Below are 23,836 nucleotides of genomic sequence, written 5' to 3' on the forward strand. Positions count from 1 at the left end.
GGAGTCTCTACTAGTAACTCATGTGACGACGACTATGCAATAACTCCGTCATCCTGCGGCCCTCCGACGCTCTGAGCCACCTGAAAGTTAAAATAAAATAAAATAGAAAGGACAACAACAAGAGTGTCAGAGCACTAGCAAAATTACCTCCATCCATCCCTAGGGAAGGGCTACTAAATGAAATGGATGCTCTATCTATTAGGCATAGACTACCTAGATCATATTCCCCGTATATAAGGAAAATACTTGTTAATACATACATATAAGCAATCATCTACTCCGAAATAACTGGATGTTGATATTTAGAAATCCATAACACGAGCATAGGTATGTCGAATATCCCGTTAGCTCAAATTATGAATAGCTAAATACCAAATCCAAAATCTACTACATGGAGCAATAAGAAAAGACAACTCCATCTCAAACCATATCAAAGGTGTCCTGACAGATATCAGATGCATGTCCAACACATGGACTTCACTTGCTACATATTAGATAAGACAACTCGAATAAGTGTCCAACACATGAACTATATATGATGAATGTCCAACACATGGACTGCAATAGTTAAATGTCCAACACGAGGACGACATATAATTAAGGTCCAACACATGGGCCGCAATAGGTAAATGTCCAACACGAGAACTGCATATGATTAAGGTCCAACACATAGGCCGCAATAGGTAAATGTTGAACACGAGGACTGCATATGATTAAGGTCCAACACATGGACCATAATAGATAAATGTCCAACACGAGGACTGCATATGATGAGCGTAATATAAATAAATGATGTAAGTAAAATGTGTTGGCCTTCTTGTTTTGATGATGTTTAACAAACAATTTACTTCTAATGTTGTTTGTCTAGTGTTTGTATTTTCGTATTTATTCTAGGCAAACAACGTGTTGGAGGATGGATGGAATAGCGCTTCAACGACGATATCAAATGGAGGTTGGCGGAATTGTGGAGTGAAGCAACATATAATTCAAGTTAAAGATCAAGTTCAAGCTTCACCCGCAAAGTGTACGAAGTCAAGCTTATTGAAGATCAAGATCGGCTTGGGTAATCTAGTTTAGGATTTATATTATGTGTGTTAAGTACCTTAAGCTCAATATCATATACACACACGTATTTGGTTTCTATGTATATATATAGTTATATATATACATGCATGGTTTTGAGTTTTCATGCTTTGGACACACTTGCAAAATACATGAGTTTTCACAAATAGAAATTCAATTTGAGAAATTCTTTTTCTAACATGTTTGTTTTCATGATGGTTTAGCCTAAATGTCAAAATTCATATGTTTACATTTTTGTGTTTTGGACTATTTTGAAAAATGATGATTTTCCACAATTGGGAAATGCAATTTGGAAAATTCTTTTTATAACATGTTCATTTACATGTTTATGTACATATCCCAAAGTTTTATTATTTTTGGACTTCATTTGTTATTTTTAACAATTTTCCAAAGTCTCAAAAATCAGCTTTTAAAAACTGTTTTTCTGTAGTATCAGATTTCGGTCGACCGCACCGGTCGACCGCTCATGTGTTCATTGGTCAGTGGGCAGTAGAGAGTTTGTCGGTCGACCGCCGTGATCGACCGAGGTCTGAAATTTCCATCGTCGACCGCACCGGTCGACCGAATAAGTCTCCTGCCATTTTCTCAGATTAGGATTTGGATCGCGGTCGACCGAAGAATTTTTTCGGTCGACCGCCGCTCAGTCAGATTCCTTCCAACGGCTATTTTTGTTACCGTTGGCTGGGGCTATTTTTGTCTTTTGCTTGGGGGTTTTTGGCTGAGATTTTGAGTGGGTATATATACCCCATTGCTGTTCTCTTTCAAGTGATCCAAGAGAGTTTTTAACCAAGTTTAAAAGAGTTTTAACAAGGGTTTTAGTTTGGTTTAAGTGTGTTTAAGAAGCTTTTAAGCATTTGGAAGTTTGAGTTTGAGAAATCAATTTCACAAGAGCTTGAGGAGATCATCTATTGGTGTTTGGGCATCTAACTATTCTCCTTCTACCTCTTGATCTATTGAGAAGTTTTCTAACTCTTTTCTCTAGCAATTTTATTATTGATTTTCATATTCTTATTATTGCTAGTTTGCTATTTGAGTTAGATTTGATTTTATCTTATTGTTACACACACCCACTTGAGCTTATTGTATTTACATTCATAATATATTTTGGGTTTGAGAGATTGTAACAATTGAGTGTGAGCTTTCATTGTGTTCTCATCCATAGTAGAGAACAAACATTTATTGTATTGAAGAGAAGTGTGTGGCGAGAGTTGGGGATCGTCCCAAGAGGAGTGGCATCGGTTGACGAACCTAGGGAGAGGTTGTCACCGAGCACTTGAGGGAGACACGTCTAGTTCAACACTTGAGAGGGTGTAGAGTGGGATTGCAAGAGTGGTGATTGTAAAGTTTTCGGTTAGCTAGAAAACCGAGTGTGAGGTGTAAACGTTATTCGTGTGAACGTAGAAAACCCGGTTGTGATAGTGGATTTCTCCCCAGGAGTGGGGAGCGGAGACGTAGGACGGAAGGTCCGAACTCCGTGATCATATTGCTTGTTTGAGTTTGGCTTAGCACACTTATATTTGTTCATCTTTATAGCCTTTCTCTTGTTTAGATTTTTTACCCTTGTGTTGTTTATATATCCTTGCATATATTTCTATCATATAGGATATATCTCATTGTTCATATTGCTTATCCTAGCTTATATTCTTGTTGTATTTCATAGTTTCTAGGATAACTTATTAATTAATTTTAATTAGCATTTAAATCGGATTAGATTAGCATAAGACCCTAATCACCCCCCTCTAGGGTCTAACAAAATGCATATATACTATTCACACTCGTGCCTTGGTGAGTGAATCTTAAACTCATGTCCATAATCAACTCATGTGTAGAATACATAATTTATAGTGTATTAAAATACCAGATAACCCAGACAACTCACCGATCATACAAACGCATGTAAACAACATACACATGCACAAATAAGTCCAATGGTCGACCGCCGCGACCACCACGATCGACCGTGAAATGAGCAGAAAGACAATTGCATAAAATATCACCCCAGCGGTCAACCGTCGTGTTCATCGTGATTTACCATGCTAAAATAGTCCTGCACAAAAACGTCACCCAACGGTCGACCGTCGCATCCATCGCGGTCGACCGCGCAGAAGCATAACAGGTTTTCAGGTTTTGAACTTGCAGAAATTTTAATTCATCAAAAACATGAATTTTGTCATTTATAAATTATATGATAAGATGAAAACTTTAGTTTTACATATCAGAAAAATATCTCATGATTTACTTAAACTTAATTTAACCTAATCAAGTTTAACAACCCAAATAATCAAATTCTTTACAAGAATCCTGGTTATCGACAAAATTAACATAAATATACTTGTATGGAACTTCAAACCGATGTAACAATTATTTTTCCACATTTTCAAATCTTGTTTTACCCCAAACCTAGGGTTTTAAGCATCTCTAATTAGCATAAAATATCAATTAATTGCCAAATTAAGGTTTAAACATGGTTTAATCATGATTAATAAATTAAAAACAAAATTATGAATAACCCTAATGATCATGATCATATTTCTATCATCAACATCAAGAAATTATTATAGATTTATCATGGTTTAAAGAATTATCATCAAAAATCTAAACTTTATCATGTCGAGTTAAACTTTACCATGAAAAACATCACTTTAACCATTAAAAGTCTAATCTTTATTAAGGGAAGGGTTTGGATGCAGACAATCTTACCTTATCATGTGCACAATCCCCTAAACAATCAGCAAACGATCCCTCGATGTCAAACGTCGCAAATCTCGCCTTCTCCTTGCTTTTCGCATCATGAAACTCTCCCGAGAACTCAAGTTTAGGGCTAGAGTTTGAGAGAGGAGGAGAGGGGCTGCTAGGATTTGGAACACAGAAGAAAAGAGGTATTTTTTGTATATAAATATATATATATATGGCAGCAAACCCGAATAAATACAGCACAAAACCCAAAATCTGAAACTAGAAACCCAGTCTGACTAGAAACAACTCTTTGGTATTTTAGCTGTAACTTTCTTATCCGACCTCGGAATGAGGTGATTAAAGATTTTTTAGAAAGCTTCTGAAGAGACCTACAACTTTTGTCTTTTAAGTTTTCCATATTCATACTGTATCAGTATGTAAAATATAAAATCTCTTCACTAGTTATTATTTTTCAGATTTATACATCATGCATGTTTTGTGCATTTGCACTCATATATACATATATACATTGAATTGATCTGAAATCAATTTCTAGTATACTCAAACATAAAAATATGTTATTTATCAACATATAGCAAATTTATTATTATTTTTCATAAAATATTTAAATTTTTAGGGTTTTACATTCTTCCCCCCTTAAAAGAATTTTGTCCCCAAAATTCTGCATCTTATCTTAAAGATTAATAATATATTATTATTAACCTCTATATACGAAATATAGCAATATCTATACTTAACCATCTAGAATGCGAATATTCTCACTTAACCCCTAACTAAACGGAATTAGTACATCGGACAAAAAATCCAAACGAGGAATCTCCCATGTATTTCGAATGATTAGGAGCTAAGTATTAATACCCCCATGCTAGTGTTAAATATAAATATGACTATCCAAATCATCATAAACTATAAGCAAATCATAATCAAATCAATTTACTTGTTCAAACAGGTGTGGGTAGTCGCGACGCATATCCTCTTCGCGCTCTCAAAAAGCCTCCTTAGCTCCTTTCCGATTCATTTGAACTTTGACTAATGTGATCATCTTATTTATAAGTCTCTTGTTTTCTCATAACAAGAATACGAACATGAATCTCAATCATAGTCAAATCATCATGGAGTTAAATCTTCGGCGCGTCTAATACTCGTTATTGTTCCTCGTCAAGTAAATACTTCTTAAGCATCGAAACATGAAAAATATCATGTATACTCGACATCGATGCTGGAAGATCTAGTCTATATGAAACTGCTCCAACACGCTTGAAAATCCTGAATTTTCCAACATATCTCGGGGTAATTTTCCCTCGTCTACCGAATCGCTGAATTTCCTAACATGGAATCTATAACACATGTCCGCAACATGTCCTTCAACATTTGGTTTACTCTCTCCGCCTACCCATGTGTCTGTGGGTGAAATACACTGCTATAAGATAATTTGCTGCCGAATGAAATTTTGGAAACTCCTCCAGAAATGTGAAGTAAAAACCGAGCCTCGATCTGATACAATCGTTTCTGGAACTCCATGCAATGTTACGATCTCTTGGATGAATATCTTCGCATAAGTCTCCTCCATGTAAGTCATCCTCACTGGTATAAAATGTGCTAACTTTATCAACTGATCAATTATTATCCAAACAGAATCGTTCCCCTTCTTTGATCTTGGCAATCCTTCAATGAAGTTCATAGAAATAACTGCCCACTTCCACTCTGAAATGGGTAAAGTTAGTAGGGTCCATGTTGACCTCTGCCTTCACTTGCTGGCAGGTAGAGTTCTTAGCTACATACTTTACAATCTCCCTAAGCATGTCGTTCTACCAAACATGTCCCTTCAAGTCCTTATACATTTTTGTTGTGTCTGGATGCACTGTGTATCTGGTGCAATGGGCCTCATTAAACAATTCCCTTTTAGTTATGCATTAACTAGCATCACTGATTAGACTATCATCCGAAGTCCTACATCTGCCCCCAACAGTCCAAATCGGCCTTGGGTCTTTGGAAATCTATTCTTTCCGAGTTTGAATTCAAGTATCCTTTAACTAAGCTCTAGCCACTCTATCACTCCAAGACGGCTGCACTGGCATAGCTCCAAAAAAATGCGCTGGTTCCTGCTTGAAACATTCAGCCTAAATTCAAACTGGCTAAGAGTATGAAGATCTTGACACAACGAGCACCTCAAAGCCGTACTCCGGTGTCAACGCTTCCTGCTCGAAACATTCGCTACATCTGTCTTTCTCGGATGGTACTGAATCGCGAACTCATAATCCTTGATGAACTCGACCCATTGTCGCTGCCTCTGGTTGATTTTCTTCTGAGAAAATAGCTACTTCAGACTTTGTGGTATATGAATAGCTCAAACTATACTCCATACAGATAGTGCTTATATTTTTTCAATGCGAAGAATACTACTGCTACTTCCAAGTCATGCATGGGATAGTTCTGCTCATGTGTCCTCAATTGTCTAGAGACATAAGCTATAATTCTCTGTGTCTACATTAAAACATCTCCTAAACCCACTAATGACGCATCTGTATGGACAACGAATGTTCTATCACTGCTCAGGATAGTCAAAACTCGCATTTGCTGAATTTAGTGTACAACTAATGCTCCCGCAAGGTCTGCAATGCCAAACGTAAATATTGTTCATGCTCTGCCTCCGCTCTCGAATAGATAAGGATATCATCGATAGATAAAATCATAAATTAGTCCAAATATAGACGGAAAACACGGTTTATCAAATCCATGAATACTGCAGGTGCATTGGTCAGCCTACATGGCATGACAGGAAACTCGAAGGACCCATATCGAGTTAGAAAGGTGGTTTTGGGAATATCTATCTCCTAAACTCGCAAAAAATAACCAAAACGAAGATCAACCTTCGAGAAATGTTGCGCTCCCTATAGCTGGTCGAACAAGTCATCAATCATTGATAATGGATACCTATTCCAGATAGTGATTTTGTTCAACTCATGGTAATTGATACACAATCGCATACTACCATCCTTCTTCTTCACGAAGAGGACCAGCGCTCCCCACGGAGAATGACTCCGATGAATAAAGCCCTGGGCTAATAACTCATCCAACTGGATCTGTAGCTCCCTCATCTCAGCAGGTGCCATACGATAGGATGCTCGGGATATCGGGGTTGTGCCCAGATACAACTCGATGCAAAACTTAACCTCTCACAAGCGAGGTGACCCAGGTATGTCCTAAAATATATCCTGATACTCTGAGATGACTCTAGTCTCGTATAAATCAATATTTTGATCCCGCAGCATCACCTTCTCGATGTACGCCAGAAATAACTCCGCAAACTGGTTGCCCTGAGAGGTTGCTACAACTAACTCAGACCCATCGAACGCTTGCAAATTGACTGTTTTTGTAAAACAGTCAATACTGACGTGGTAGAAAGATAGTCAATCCATACCAAGAATAATATCAAATTCGGACATACGCAATACTATCAGATCTATGAAAAACTCGGACTCATCTAGACTGATGACACATCTCCTACAGATACTCTCTAATAGGGACACCTCCCCTAGAGGAGTAGAGACTGATAACATAACATCTAAAGGATGTTCTACAAGTTAAAGCCTATCCACGAAGGCATGAAAGATAAAAGAAATGTGAAATTCTTGAATAAGATAAGGTTTGTGTTTGAAAGAAATTCGTGAAGAAAGCTCCGTTCGCACCATGATTCACATGGTACTGCTATATACACTATACCGGTGAGGGAAAATATATAGGACCATCTGTCCCTCAGGAATCTCCTGGATAACGTAAATCTGGCCTACTGGCCCTTCAATCCTTGAAATCATAGGCAGTGTCTTTATCATCCGCTGCTGGCAGTAACCGTGGCTCTGAGATTGTTAACCCTGACCTCTATCATGCTGGCCTCCTGTTGGTGCGCTACGATAATACTTTGTTCTTATCCTATCTTGTTACAATTGTAACATATATCTCGAACTTTGTGTTGCTACGACATTCTCGAATCATGTTGTACTCCCTTCTTATATTATCCTTATGCTAGTGGTAAAAATCCTTACCCCGCTGCTGGGGTCTTCTAGATCCTGCAATAGGCCCCTTTCCCTTGTCATCGTCATCATACTGGTTTTGATTTCTTCATTAACTACAGACATGTCTCTCTGCTTCAATTGAACTAGCTCTAACTGCTTATCGAAGGGTAAACAAAATTCTCCCAAATAAGTGATATTCGCTGCTCTTGTGAAAGTATGAAGTCATTACTATCCTTTGCTGTCATTCCCCGATAATATCTTCTATGCTGAATACATTTAACCTCTGGTTTGGTACTGAATCGACGTTAAGAAATCTTCACATATTCTTTTCTATGCTGAATACATTTAACCTCTGGTTTGGTACTGAATCGACGTTAAGAAATCTTCACATATTCTTTTTATTTATAGGCTTTAACCTCTGGTTTGGTACTGAATCGACGTTAAGAAATCTTCACATATTCTTTTTATTTATAGGCTGCATATAAATCTAATGTGCCCTGAAACTATAATGCTCTTCGTGTCTGATGCCTTTCTTATTTTACAGAGCCAAGTCTCTTGCTCTGTAGCTCTATCAACAACTGGTTGTGGTGATGGTATAATCATTAGTATTTCCTCTTTAATAGACATAACTGGTACAACTGGTGGTGGCACTCCTGAAAGTGGTACTGTTGGTGGAAACGAATACACCTCTTGCTCATCGAGTGTTACAAAATCTTGCTGTAAATGGCGTCATGAAGTCAATCAAATACTGTAGAGCCTGCTACGACTCAGGGCTCTGCTTGCCTAGATCTCTAGGTACGAGTTTACCTCGACCACGTCCTCGTCCCGATATTCATAATATTAGTAGGAGAAATTAATTTTTTTCCATAGTAAATGAGATCACAATTATATATATATACATAATGTATCACAATATTTATTTAGACAATTACTTTTCAATCAAAGTAAAATAGTTATCATAAAAAAATTCGTAATTTTTTTGAATATACGTTTATAACGTCCCCACTCATTCTAGAAATTTTTAGCGGACTCTATACATGAATCCTAAGAAACTCTATTCTAGCTCCACAACTCGACAAAGGATGATCCTAAGGATACTGGAACTAGAGCTCTGATACCAACTGTGACGCCCTTGTTTTCACACATAGCTACAGTCCAAGGTGAACCCAGAGATGTCAAACCTGTCATGCACCTAAATTGTGTAACAATAAGTTTCATCAATCATAGTAATATCCTCCAGTGGAATCAAAGTAAACTATAGGTACAAAACAGGTAAAAAAAGGAAATAACTACAACAGACATGATATAGAAAGGAGTATCATAAATAAATTATGTCTCAGTGAACAATCTGGAATACATCCGACATCCAAAATAAATAAATATGTCTCGACATGAAACAACTGAAAATGTAATTAAGGCTCATAGCCTTTACAAAATATGATACAAAACTCTAATATCCGAATGGAAATAACTCTACTGTAGAGTCTCTACTAGTAACTCATGTGACGACGACTGTGCAATAACTCTGTCATCTTGTGGCCCTCTGATGCTCTGAGCCACCTGAAAGTTAAAATAAAATAAAATAAAATGAAAGACAATAACAAGAACGTCAGAGCGCTAGCAAGATTACCTTCATCCGCTCCCGGGGAAGGGCTACTAAATAAAGTGGAGGCTCTATCTATTAAGCATAGCCTACCTAGATCATTTCCCCTATATATAAGGAAAATACTTGTTAATACATACATATAAGCAATCATCTACTCCGAAATAACTGGATGTTGATATTTAGAAATCCACAACACGAGCATAGGTATGTTGAATATCCCGTTAGCTCAAATTGTGAATAGCTAAATACCAAATCTAAAAGCTACTACATGGAGCAATAAGAAAAGACAACTTCATCTCAAACCATATCAAATGTGTCCTGACAGATATCAGATACGTGTCTAACACATGGACTTCACCTGCTACATATTAGATAAGACAACTCGAATAAGTGTCCAACACATGGACTATATATAATGAATGTTCAATACATAGACTGTAATAGATAAATGTCTAACACGAGGACGACATATAATTAAGGTCCAACACATGGACCACAATAGGTAAATGTCCAACACAAGAACTGCATATGATTAAGGTCCAACACATGGGCCGCAATAGATAAATGTTTAACACGAAAACTGCATATGATGAGCGTAATACAAATAAATGATGTAAGTAAAATGCATATATACTATTCACACTCGTGCCTCGGTGAGTGAATCTTAAACTCATGTCCATAATCAACTCATGTGTAGAATACACAATTTATAGTGTATACCAGATAACCCAGACAACTCGTCGGTCACACAAACGCATGTAAACAACATACACATGCACAAATAAGTCCAGCGGTCGACCGCCGCGACCACCACGGTCGACCGTGAAATGAGCAGAAATACATTGCATAAAATATCACCCAGCGGTCGACCGCTGCATCCACCATGGTTGACCGCACAGAACAGAGAGCTTCCTGCACAAAAACGTCGCCCAGAGGTCGACCGTTGCGTCCACCATGATCAACCGCGCATAAGCATAACCGGTTTTCAGGTTTTGAACTTACAGAAATTTTAACTCATCAAAAACATGAATTTTGTCATTTATAAATTATATGACGAGATGAAAACTTTATTTCTACATATCAGAAAAATATCTCATGATTTACTTAGACTTGATTTAACCTAATCAAGTTTAACAACCCAAATAATCAAATTCTTTACAAGAACCCTAGTTATCGACAAAATTAACATAAATATACTTATATGAAACTTAAAACTGATGTAACAATTGTTTTATCCATGTTTTTAAATCTTTTTTTACCCCAAATCTAGGGTTTTAAGCATCTCTAATCAACATAAAATATCATTTAATTACCAAATTAGGGTTTAAACATGGTTTAATCATGATTAATAAATTAAAAACAAAATTAATTGAATAACCCTAATGATCATGATTATATTTCTATCATAAATAGTAAGTAACTATTATAGATCTATCATGGTTTAAAGAATTATCATAAAAATCTAAACTTTATCATTTTGGGTTAAACTTTACCATGAAAACATCACTTTAACCATTAAAAGTCTAATCTTTATTAAGGGAAGGGTTTGGATGTAGATAATCTTTTCTTATCATGTGCACAACCCCCTGAAACAATCAGTAAACGATCCCTCGATGTCAAACGTCGCAAATCTCACCTTCTCCTCACTTTTCGCCTCATGAAATTCTCTCGAGAACTCAAGTTTAGGGCTAGGATTTGAGAGAGGAGAAGAGGGGCTGCTAGGGTTTGGAACATAGAAGAAAAGAAGTGTTTTTCGTTTATAAACATGTATATATATGGCAGCAAACCTGAATAAATACAGCCCAAAACCCAAAACCCGAAACTGGAAACCCAGTCTGACTAGAAACATACTCATCGGTATTTTGGCTATAACTTTCGTATCCGACCTCAGAATGAGTTGATTAAAGATTTGCTGGAAATCTTCTGGAGAGACCTACAACTTTGGTCTTTTAAGTTTTTCCATATTCATAATGTATCGGTGTGTAAAATATAAAATCTCTCTACTGGTCATTATTTTCTAGATTTATGCATCATGCATGTTTTGTGCATTTACACTCATATATACATATATACATTGAATTAATCTCAAATCAATTCGTAGCATACTCAAACATCACAATATGTTATTTATCAATGTATAATAAATTTATTATTTATCACAAAATATTCAAAATTTTGGGGTTTTACAATTATTAACTGTCACAAGGTATACATAATTGCTATAGGTAATATGTAAACATCACAGGAAAGGAGTAATTATCACATAATTTATGTAAGTGTTACCTACTCAACTTCAATGCCCATGCCTGTACTGTCATCCTTAACTTCTTCCATTTCTTTGCCCTGATCATCTTCTTTCTCTGCCTTAATGGCCTTCGTATCAATGCCAAGTGAGACAATTTCTTGCTCATAGACTTCATTCAACATTGACAGCTTCTCATAAGCTTCAGTCTACATTAACAATTAAGTTTCAGTGAGCAATTATCACATATAAGATGGTCACACATAAAAATATCACATAAACATTACATCTATCACAATAAACTGGTAAATGTCACAGAGAATAACTAATTGGCACAGATAACAATGTATCACAGTCTACATGTAAATGTCACAGAAAATAGGCAAAAGTCAGAGAGTAACACTTATTATTACAGACGATATATGATTGTCACCTGCAATAGACAATAATCACATAAAAGACTATTATCACTCTCAAAATGTAAATATCACATGATGATAATTAAACTTGTCTCACAAATACAACAGTCGATTGACTCCCTTCCTCTTTTTTAACTCTTTTCTTTCTTAAAGAGTTTTCAGAGTATAATTTCTCCTCTCCTTTAGCCTTCCTTTTTGTAGGCTCTTGCTTAATCTCCCTATGGACGTACTGCGGCATATCTTGCTCCGGTAAGATGTAGATTGTGACTTTTGACTTCTTCATAATCGTTGCATTCTGCAATGAACCACGTTTCTTACTTTTCAGAGTCTAATTTGCCATTGGTGGCTTGGAATCGTTGACTTTGGTGTATTCCTTGATTTTATTATCTCATAATACTATAGAATAAAAAAAGCAACATTCAATGCAATGAAGTCAGCTCATTTCCTATCACTTATGATAGGTTAAAACTATCACAAATGTCACATATCAGTAACACATGTCACATATAAACGACAGATATCACAAGTTAGAGATAAATGTCACATACTAACTACAAATATCACAATTAAGTAATACATATTAGGGATAAATATCACATATGGGGGACAAATGTCACATATCAGTGTCATATATCATATGTAAAAGATAATTATCGCAAAAAAGAGGCAAATGTAATATATTAACTACAAATAGCACAAATAACTGATCGATAGCAAGGGACCGCAATCACTAAGGTATGTCAGCCCCTTTTAGCTATCTTGGCAGCTTTTAGAGAATCACACAATTCATTGTAGATAATGATTGCCCATGGGAAATGATCAACTACATCTATTCGAGTCATATACTTCAACATATGTTGCGGTGCATTCATTCTAGTAGTTAGAGTCCATATCATTGTGATTTGGTAAATGATTTGAAGCATAACAAAATCATGCACATCGGATTTTTTTTCGACCCAACTAGTTTATCCAATAAGTGCTCAAGATAATCAGCCATTCTTGTGAGCATCTTGTGGCTTCTTGTTGAAGTACGTACTCCAAATCATATTCGCTGTATCACGATTTCATTTTGGTTTCTCCCCTTTATCCTTGAACAATGTTTGTTTTTTCACCCAATTTACATCAAATGTATATGCCTCCCCCCCCTTTTGGCTATCGTTGAAAAATAACTTTCCGGTAGCCAAATCAAGGTGATCTATCAGTAGCATAATTGTGGCTTTGTCAGATGGAATTGCTCCAAAACTAATATAGTTTTGAAAATTGGAGGATCCATAAGCCTTCCAATAATCGGTCCTCATTTGTGGAACAATTCTATCCATGAATTCATAGTATCCACATATATTACAACATATTCTTATATCACCCTTACCGTAAAACACAACACAAGAGAAAATAATTCTACTTAGGGTTCTACTTACAACTGTGAATAAATTGACAAACAAAATAAATGAACAAATATAGATAATTCAGATGATACTTACAACTTAGCCTTTATTATTGCTGATTGAGATGATTCAGATGATGAAGTTGTTCTCGCCATCCTAGATTTTTAGGAAATTGAGGGTTTGGTGAAGAAGAGGTACTCGTCGGAGCGAGCAGATGACGGAGCGAAGACGAGCAGATGAGCGGACGACGAGCTTGCGGTCAGCGAGATCCTTGTTGGAGCGAAGATGATAACAAGATTCATTCTTCTGGTTGTAATGGGCAACGACGGAGTGAAGACGACCAAGGAGTGTGGACAAAGACAGATCGAAGCTGTAGGGGTAGACGACGTATGGCTTGCAATGTTGACGATTGGGGTTCTCGTCGATGGCGCTCGAGGAGCGAGATCTTGAGAGGAAGAGGGTGATGAGAAAATTGGTTGCAAAGGATTTAGAAAATCGTGCTCAGAAGGGGTTTTTCATAGCGGTTTTCTTTTGGTTTTTAAATGGGAATGACATTTTCAGAAGAGCCTTATTGGATAGTGGGCTTGTATAACTTTGGGGTGATAGTTGCACTAAAGTTTTCATATAAAAGATTGGGTAGCATGCATTTTTTAGGTTGGGGAGTATGATGCATAACATAACTTTTTGGAGTTCCTCCAAGTAATTTTCCCATATTTGTTAAACTTAGTACGTCAAATCAATGAATTTATTGTAGGTTGAGTTCTCAGGTTAGAATCATTACGTCACGATAAATTACCTTTTCACTCAAGTTTTTTATTAGAAAAAAATGAAAATGGAGTAGATTGTCCTCTGAATTCAAGATGATAGAGTAGCTTAGGACTCATGATGTTCACTTAGCATCTCAATCCAACTGAGAAATAGCACCATGTGAAATTTACAAGGATGTAACTACTTAAATACCCCGTAATTTTCCATATTTTGCACTTACAGATGGCACTTGTTTTTTTGTTGCAGTTATATACCCTCAAGTTTTTCAAATTTACAATTAAATATCCTCAATTATTCAAACGTCATGATGTCCCTCGGTTAAAAGTCAGTCGCAGAACCAAAACACGTGTAGTGCGGTTCAATCCACGAAAAAGAAAAGAAAGGAAAAGAAAAAAAAGAGGGGAAAGAGAAACTCCCAACTGCGCACGCGCATCACATTCTGAAACACATAATCTCTGTGTGCTTTAGCCTGCATTAAAAGTCAGCAAGTGTAGGACCCGCGTTTCTGTCAAAAGAATTAATGCAATCACTCTGGCAGATAAAGAGACAGAATCCAGTCAAATCAAAGCATGGTTGGATGCAAACAACCTGATGCCTCGTAGTGGTTTCTTTTAACTTCATAATTTCGTGAAGCATGTGAACTTCCCTTCCATCAAAAGAACTTGACCTTTTCCACAAAATAACCAAATATTTTTTTCGATACAGTTTGAAAAATATTGTGCAATCATGCTTATTGCAAAACAATAGTTTCAAATTTGAAAAAAAAAACATATATATATATATATATAGAAAAATGGGTATGCTTGGTATCAATCACAAAAATGGTGCTTGGTAGTGAGGTGTCACATTGCCATTCACTCATTGAAATTGGGTCACACACTTACATGGGTTGAGGAGTTGTTGGGAATGATAATGAGTGGATGAGAATGTGACACATAAGTACCAAGCACCAAATTTGTGCTTGGTACCAAACATACCTATTTAAATTCTTAAAGACCATAATACCCTCCATGGCCACCTCCTCCTTCCTCTCCAAACCGAGCAATCGTAACCTCCTCTCCTCTTCCTCCTTCCATGGCCTCAAGCTCTCCTCCGCCTTCAAAACCCAATCTTTCTTCTCCCCATCATCGTCATCCTCCGCCCCCCAAATCTCCGCCTCTTACGACCTCTCCTCCCTCCGCTTCCGCCCCATCAAAGAATCCATCGTCTCCCGCGAGATGACCCGCCGCTACATGACCGACATGATCACCTACACGAAATACCGATGTCGTCGTCGACGATGGGTGGCGCCGGATCGCGCAGGCCTCTCCTGCGCCTACGAGCTCTCCAAGAACCTTGACATCAACGTCGCCATCATCGAGCTGTCTGTCTCCCTCGGCAGCGGGCGCCTGGCTCGCGGCCAGCTCTTCCTCCATGGTCGTCCACCAGCGCGCCACCACTCTTCCTTGACTAGATCGAGGTCCCCTACGATGAGCAGGAGGATTACATCAGTCATTAAGCATGTCGCCCTCTTCACCTCACACCAATCATGAGCAAAGCTGCTGATGCGGCCCGAAGCTGTTTAACGTGATGGACAGTGAGGATTGATAATTTAAGAGCTGGTTTTATTCGAGGAGCGCGATGTGGGGGTGGAAGGTCAAGGTCTTGTTGTACGAACCTGGACGTTCCAAGTGTCGATGAACCATGACACTCAGTCGTGCATGGATCCAAACGTGTTGGAGGCCAAGGTCGTGGTGAGCTCTTGTGAGCATGACAGAAATTTTGGGGGCACTAGGGTTAAGAGGCTGAGGAGTGTTGGGATGATCGATACCATGTCCGGGATGAAGGCGATCGATATGTTAAGGTTACGATTGTTAATTTTACGCGTTGGCTGTTAAGGTTACATGTTAGTTGTTAAGGTTATGGTTTAGTTGTTAATGTTATAGTTTGGTTGTTAAGGTTACATTTTGGTTATAAAGGTTACGGGTTGGTTGTTAAGGTTAACCAACCCGTAACCTTAACAACTAACACGTAATAGGTGAATTCTCATAAACAACAATATTAGGCAATTGAAAAGCTAAAAAAATAAAAAACCAAATATTATAAAAATATTTTTAGAATTCAAAGACTTCACAACTAAAGCGTAACCTTCACAACCAATGCTTATCCTTAACAACAAACCCGTAGGTTTAACAACCAACCTGTAACCTTAACAACCAACCCGTAACCTTCACAATAAATACGTAACCTTCACAACCAACGCTTATCCTTAACAACAAATGCATAACCTTCACAACCGACATGTAACCTTCATAACCAACGAGTAACCTTCACAACCAAAGCATAACCTTCACAACCAACCCTTATCCTTAACAACAAATATTCTAAAAATATTTTTAGAATTCAAAGAGCCCAAGAGCCCCAGGCCCATCAAAGACCGTTAAATATATATTGTGGCTGTAGGGGTTTGAACCCCTAACCGCTTGTCCAACCTTCCAAACTTTACCACTAGGTCAAGTGACCCAAAGTATTCATATCACTCAAAATATATATACATATGTATCCCAATGTGTAACCTTCACAACTAATCCGTAACCTTAACAACCAACCCGTAACCTTAACAACTGATCCATAATATTAACAATCGACCCGTAACCTTAACAATTAACCCGTAACCTTAATAATTAACCCATAACTTTAACAAATCATAACCTTAATAACCAAGCCTAACCTTAACAACCTACCCTCTCCCCTCATGGCTTCAACCCATAACCTTAACTAGCAACCCGTAATCTTTACAACTAATGCGTAAACCAAGACCTCAAGTTGAACCCATGAGGTGGAGAGATGTTGAGCAAAGACCATCGAAGATAAATTTTACTCACACAAAAGTTGCCTACTATATCATACATTGCTATATACGTTTCTGAATCTTACAAAAAATCAGTAAGAAAAAGAAAAATTACCCAACAATTAACCCTTCAAAAAACAAAAAACAAGATTAAAATCACTAACAGTAAGAAAAAGAAAAATTACCCAACAATTAACCCTTCAAAAAACAAAAAACAAGATTAAAATCACTAACAGGACCCACTTCCTTCTTCCACCTCCTCAATCCCTTCAAATGCTTCAATTTTCACACAATTTTTTATCTAAAAATTCTTCTTGCACTCATCAACTAGCCCCTTAAGCTGCCCAATAGGCCGATTCACCATATCCCTCCTCCCAGTCACCAAACAAATAGTGAGAAACCTCACCAAGAACCTCATATGCGCTGCCCTTGCCCTAACCCTAATCTCTCCCCTCTAAAGTACTCCCTGCTCAAGATCACCTCGTAGAACACAAACACCTTCGATGAAATCAACGGCGAGGGGATTGACGGAGCTTCAACGACGGTGGCAGAGGCGGGGATTAACGAATGTCGAGCTTCTCTGCTGGGATTGACGGAGGAAACTCTTTCAAAACATAACAGATATAAAAGAGAGAGAAGAGTATTATGATCTTCACAAATTTAAATCTCTTGGGTTTTGTGTTTTGGGGGCTTAGAGAACACAAAGTTTACTTTTGGGGGCAAAACACCCGTTGAAAAAGTCTTGGGAGGGGGAATCATATTTTCTTTTGTTTTGGGGGCTGGAAGCATTTTTCTAAAATTAACTTTTACTTATGTTTTACAACACTACCATGAATTTTCAGATAAACTCACCGAACTACAATGAACTAACACATTATTGTTGGATTTAATCTAATAAATCTATTTGTGGGCACATATGATTGATCAATGTGTATTGCTATCTTTCAGGATAACCCACTAAAGTGATCAATTAAGTTAGGTTAATGGGTATTTAAATATAATCATGGAGTTATATGTGCAGATACCAGGTTGTAATTGTGATTTATTGAGGAGCTAAATTACAAAAGTACAACATCTATAAATAAGGGGTTATGGTCCCTAACCTAGGGTTATATTCTCTAATTCTCTACACCCCATCTAGCTAGAGAAATTCGGATTTAGAGAAACCCTAAGGTTAGAAGATCAAAAACCCATCTCAAGGTTCATCCATGGATTCAGGTATAAGCTTCCGCTCATTTATGATTCTTGTTAATCTCTTTGAATTAATCATGGCTATATGGTTTTAGATCTCAAGTTTTGGTTTAGATCTAACAAGTGGTATCAGAGCCACCTTGATTAATTCTTAGGGATTTAAGTTTTATTGGGTTTTTTGATCTTAAATCTCTGGTTAAAGATTCAATTTTTTGTTCGGATGAACAGTAATAAAAATTTTCGGATGAACAGTAAAGTTTTTTGTTCGGGTGAACAGTAAAGTTTTTTCGGTTGAACAATAACTTTTTGGAATTTTTTGGATTTTTCGGCGGTTTTTTCTTGGATCTGGATCAAGAAAACTCATTTTTCGATTCTAGATCTGGTTTTTTGTTTTAATGGCGGCGGTTTCAGTTTGAAACCCTAAGGGTTCGTGCGTGAAACGTGGCGAACATTAAGGAGGTGGTTACCTTAAATTTTGGTGAGGCTGAAAGCTTCAAACGAACCTCGCGTTCGTTCATTTTTTAACCGAACTTCGCGTTCAAACGAACTTCGCGTTCGTTATCAAGTGAGCATCGCGCTCAACGAACTTCGTGTTCGTTCTAAGGTGAGCCTCGTGCTCAATTCAGGTGAGCGTTAAGCTCAATTTAAACGAACTTCGCGTTCGTTCTCATGTGAGCCTCGCGCTCAACTCAGGTGAGCGTCAAGCTCAATTTTAACGAACCTCGCGTTCGTTCTAAGGTGAACCTCGCGTTCAACTTAGGTGAGCGTCAAGCTTAATTTTAACGAACCTCGCGTTCGTTCTAAGATGAGCCTCACGCTCAGTTCTAAGGAGAGCCTCGTGCTCAGTTTTCAGTCGAACCTCACGTTCGTATTTTGAACCTCGCGTTCATGCTTCAGCCGAACCTCGCGTTCGAGCTTTAGTTGAACCTCGCGTTCGTACTTCAGTCGAACCTCGCGTTCGAGCTTCAGTCGAACCTCGCGTTCGTGCTTCAGTCGAACCTCGCGTTTGTGCTTCAGTCGAACCTCGCGTTCGTACTTCAGACGAACCTCGTGTTCGTACTTCAGACGAACCTCGCGTTCGTACTTCAGTCGAACCTCGCGTTCATTTTTAAACGAACCTCGCGTTCGTTCCCAAGTTGAACCTCACGTTCATTTTTAAACGAACCTCGCGTTCGTTCCCAAGTTGAACCTCGCATTCTTTTATCAAACGAACCTCGCGTTCGTTCATTTTCAGACGAACCTCGCGTTCGTGCTTAAGTGAGTCTCGTACTCAATACAGTCGAACCTCGCGTTGGAAGTCAAGCGAACTTCGTGTTCACTATGGTTAAGCCTCGGCTTTTCATGGGTCCACTTTGGTATACTTAATTTAATCAATTAAGTTATGGGCCCTAATTAAGCTGTGAGACCCCAATTAAGTTTTTAAAAATTCAGTTGATTTAAATTAAAACTTTTTAATTTAAATCTAATTTGGTTATTAATCAATTATTTAATTCAAATATTATGACACTAAGGAATTAAGGTTGTCTATCACTCTAATTGATTAATTGAAACAAGAAGTTACCAAAGTAACCTCTCTTGTGTAGATTGTTCATGAGGAATGTGAGATGTTTTTGTGTATGCTTTCGTGTAAATATTTAATCGGTCTAAAGGAAGGTTAATATTTATTTAGACTGTATACACATCTGCGATGATAAGCATGTGACAATTATAAGGTTTACATGTGAATAATGAATCGATCCAAAGATAGTTTCATTATTTGACATGAGTTATTGTCAATGTTTGATCATTGCAACAAGGTATCACTTACAAGTTAATATTACTGTCCAAAGACTTGATATTAATGTTATGCCCGATATCTTGGATGGGGATTGTCATTATTTGAATTTTATTGATTATGGTTATTGATGTGAGCATTTTTGTTTTATTTCAGCTAATGCATCTGCTGCAAAATTTCTGCTAACATCAACTCAATTCCCATGCTAAATGGGACAAATTTTAAGGTTTGGAAAGAGAACATATTAATTGTTCTTGGTTGCATGGATCTTGACTATGCATTAAGAACTGAACAACCCCAACCTCTCAATGCGGATAGAACTCCTGATGCAAAGAAGGGGCATGAGAAGTGGGAGCGTTCAAATCGCATGAGTCTTATGATCATTAAGCGAAGTGGGAGCGTTCAAATCGCATGAGTCTTATGATCATTAAGCACGGTGTTCCGGAAGCCTTCAGGGGTATAGAATCCGAAGGGATTACTAAGGCTAAAGATTTCCTTGCCGAAATTGAGAAGCGTTTTACTAAAAACGATAAGGTAAAAACAAGCACGCTTTTAGCTCGCTTGATTTCGATGAAGTATAAGGGCAAGGGAAACATCAGGGAGTACATTATGGAAATGTCTCATATTGCTTCAAAACTTAAGGCACTTAAACTCGATCTTTGTGATGAGTTATTAGTGCATCTGGTTCTGTTGTCTCTTCCTGCACAGTTTAATCAATTTAAGGTCAGTTATAACTGTCAAAAGGAGAAATGGACTCTAAATGAGCTCATTTCATACTGTGTGCAAGAAGAAGACAGGTTGAAGCAAGATAAGACAGAAAGTGCTCATTTGGCCTATGCCTCTAAGGATAAGGGCAAGAAAAGGAAGAATGATAAGGAAGCTGCTAAGTGTCTAGTTGAGAAGAAACAACATAAGGATAATCAGGGTTGTTTCTTCTGTAAGAAGCCTGGACATGTAAAGAAGGACTGTACAAAATATCACGCCTGGCGTGATAATAAGGGTACGTTCCTTGCTTTGGTCTGTTCTGAGGTTAATTTAGCTTCAGTACCTAGAAACACTTGGTGGTTAGACTCTGGTGCTACTACTCACATAAGTGTTTCTATGCAGGGTTGCCTGAGCTACCGAAAGCCAAGTGATGTTGAAAGACACATCTTTGTGGGCGACGGACAATCGGTAGATGTGGAAGCAGTTGGGCACTTTAGGTTGTTGTTAGGAACTGGTTCTTGTTTGGACTTAAAAGATACGTTTGTAGTACCGTCTTTTAGACGGAATTTGATTTCAGTTTCTGTATTGGACAAATCAGGTTATTCTTGTTCATTTGGAAATAATCAATTCAGTTTATCTTTTAATTCAAATGTTGTGGGAACTGGTTACTTAAGTACTTATGACAACCTATATTTGCTCGATACAATTGCTTCTTATAATGAATCCTTGCATGTGGAATCACGTGGTACTAAGCGTAAATTAAATAAGGAAAATTCGGCGACATTATGGCATAAGCGCTTAGGTCATATCTCAAAAGGTAGAGTTGAGCGTCTTGTGTCTGATGGCATTTTGGATTCCCTTGATTTTTCGGACTTCGACGTATGTGTTGAATGTATCAAGGGAAAACAGACCAAAGTGAAAAGATTAGGTGCCAACAGATCTTCGGATGTCTTAGAATTGATACATACGGATATTTGTGGGCCATTCCCTACGGAATCCTGGAATGGTCAACAATATTTTATATCATTCATAGACGATTACTCACGTTATGGGCACCTATATCTTATTCATGAAAAATCTGAGTCTCTGGACATGTTCAAAGCCTATAAAGCTGAAGTTGAGAATCAACTCAACAGAAGAATTAAAACCGTCAGATCTGATCGTGGTGGTGAGTACTACGGTAGATATGATGGTTCAGGTGAACAACGTCCAGGACCATTTGCTAGATACCTAGAGGAATGCGGTATCGTCCCACAGTACACCATGCCGGGTTCACCTAGCATGAATGGTGTAGCTGAAAGACGAAATAGGACTCTTAAGGATATGGTAAGAAGTATGATTGCTCATTCTTCTTTACCAGAGTCACTCTGGGGAGAAGCACTTAAGACAGCAGCTTACATTCTGAATAGAGTACCAAGTAAAGCAGTTGCTAAAACACCTTATGAGCTTTGGACTGGTCGAAAGCCCAGTTTAAAGCATTTACATATTTGGGGATGTCCAGCTGAGGCAAGGCCTTATAGGCCAAATGAAAAGAAATTGGACTCCAAAACAGTTAGCAGCTACTTTATTGGATACTCTGAACGCTCTAGGGGCTATAAGTTTTATGATCCCACTATAAGGAATATTTTTGAGACGGGAACAGCAACATTCTTTGAGGATGTTGAGTTTGGGGGGAGAAATAAGGTTAGAGACATTAGTTTTGAGGAGGAATTGGCTTCAGATCCAATCCATACAGTTACTTTTGACAATATTCAGGTTCCTATACCTGTTGTTGCTCAAGAAGTAAATCCGGAACCTCAAGATGATAATGTTGAACAACTCCCTGTTCCAGAAGAACAAACTCAACAACCTCAAGAACCAGTGCCATTAAGGAGATCCACGAGAGAAAGGAGAAATGCTATTCCGGATGATTATATTGTATTTCTCCAAGAACATGAGGAAAGTAGTGGAATGTTAGAAGATGATCCAATCAACTTCTCTCAGGCCATGAAAAGTTCTAACTCTCAACAGTGGATTGATGCCATAAATGAAGAGTATAAGTCTATGCAAGACAATAAGGTTTGGGAACTTGTCCCATTACCAGAAGGTGCAAAACCAATTGGTTGTAAATAGATTTTTAAAACCAAGCGGGATGCAAACGGTAATGTGGAGAGGTATAATGCACGTCTTGTAGCTAAAGGCTATACTCAAAAGGTAGGCATTGATTATACAAAGACTTTCTCTCCGGTTTCATCGAAAGACTCTTTCAGAATAATCATGACACTTGTTGCTCATTATGATCTTGAGTTACATCAGATGGATATTAAGACTGCATTTCTCAATGGAGACATTGATGAGATGATTTATATGGTGCAACCAGAAAACTTTGTATCAGGAGATCCAAAGAATATGGTTTGCAAATTAAGGAAATCCATCTATGGACTCAAGCAAGCTCCTCGTCAATGGTATCATAAGTTTCAACAAATAGTTATCTCGTTCGGTTTTGAGATGAACATTGTTGATGACTGTGTATATCACAAGTTCAGTGGGAGTAAGTATATTTTTCTGGTTCTGTATGTCGATGACATCTTGCTTGCCACTAATGATATAGGCATGTTGCACGAAACCAAGAGATTTCTATCAAAGAATTTTGAGATGAAAGATCTTGGGGACGCCTCTTTTATATTAGGGATCCAGATACATCGAGATCGCTCTCGGGGTATTCTTGGATTATCACAAAAGAGCTATATCGATAAGGTACTTAAAAGGTTTGGCATGCAAGATTGCAGACCAGGTGACACCCCTGTTGCTAAAGGAGACAAGTTTAGTCTCAATCAGTGCCCTAAAGGTAACCTTGAAATTCAGGAAATGCAGAAGATTCCTTATGCTTCGGCTGTAGGAAGTCTAATGTATGCTCAGGTATGTACGCGTCCGGATATTGCGTACATTGTTGGGATGTTAGGCAGATACTTAAGCAACCCTGGTATGGATCATTGGATAGCAGTCAAAAGGGTTATGAGGTATCTTCAGAAAACAAAAGATTACATGCTCACATACAGAAAATCAGAGAAATTAGAGGTCATTGGGTATTCGGACTCTGATTTTGCTGGATGCCAAGATAGCAGGAAGTCTACATCAGGCTAC

At 37.8% G+C, this 23,836-nt stretch overlaps 1 pseudogene; it reads left to right on the plus strand.

The window, feature by feature from the left end:
• LOC109841702 lies at positions 15,224–16,169 on the plus strand (annotated as a pseudogene).

The sequence above is a fragment of the Asparagus officinalis genome, chromosome 5 (genome assembly GCF_001876935.1).
Source record: "Asparagus officinalis chromosome 5, Aspof.V1, whole genome shotgun sequence".
NCBI classification, from domain to species: domain Eukaryota; kingdom Viridiplantae; phylum Streptophyta; class Magnoliopsida; order Asparagales; family Asparagaceae; genus Asparagus; species Asparagus officinalis.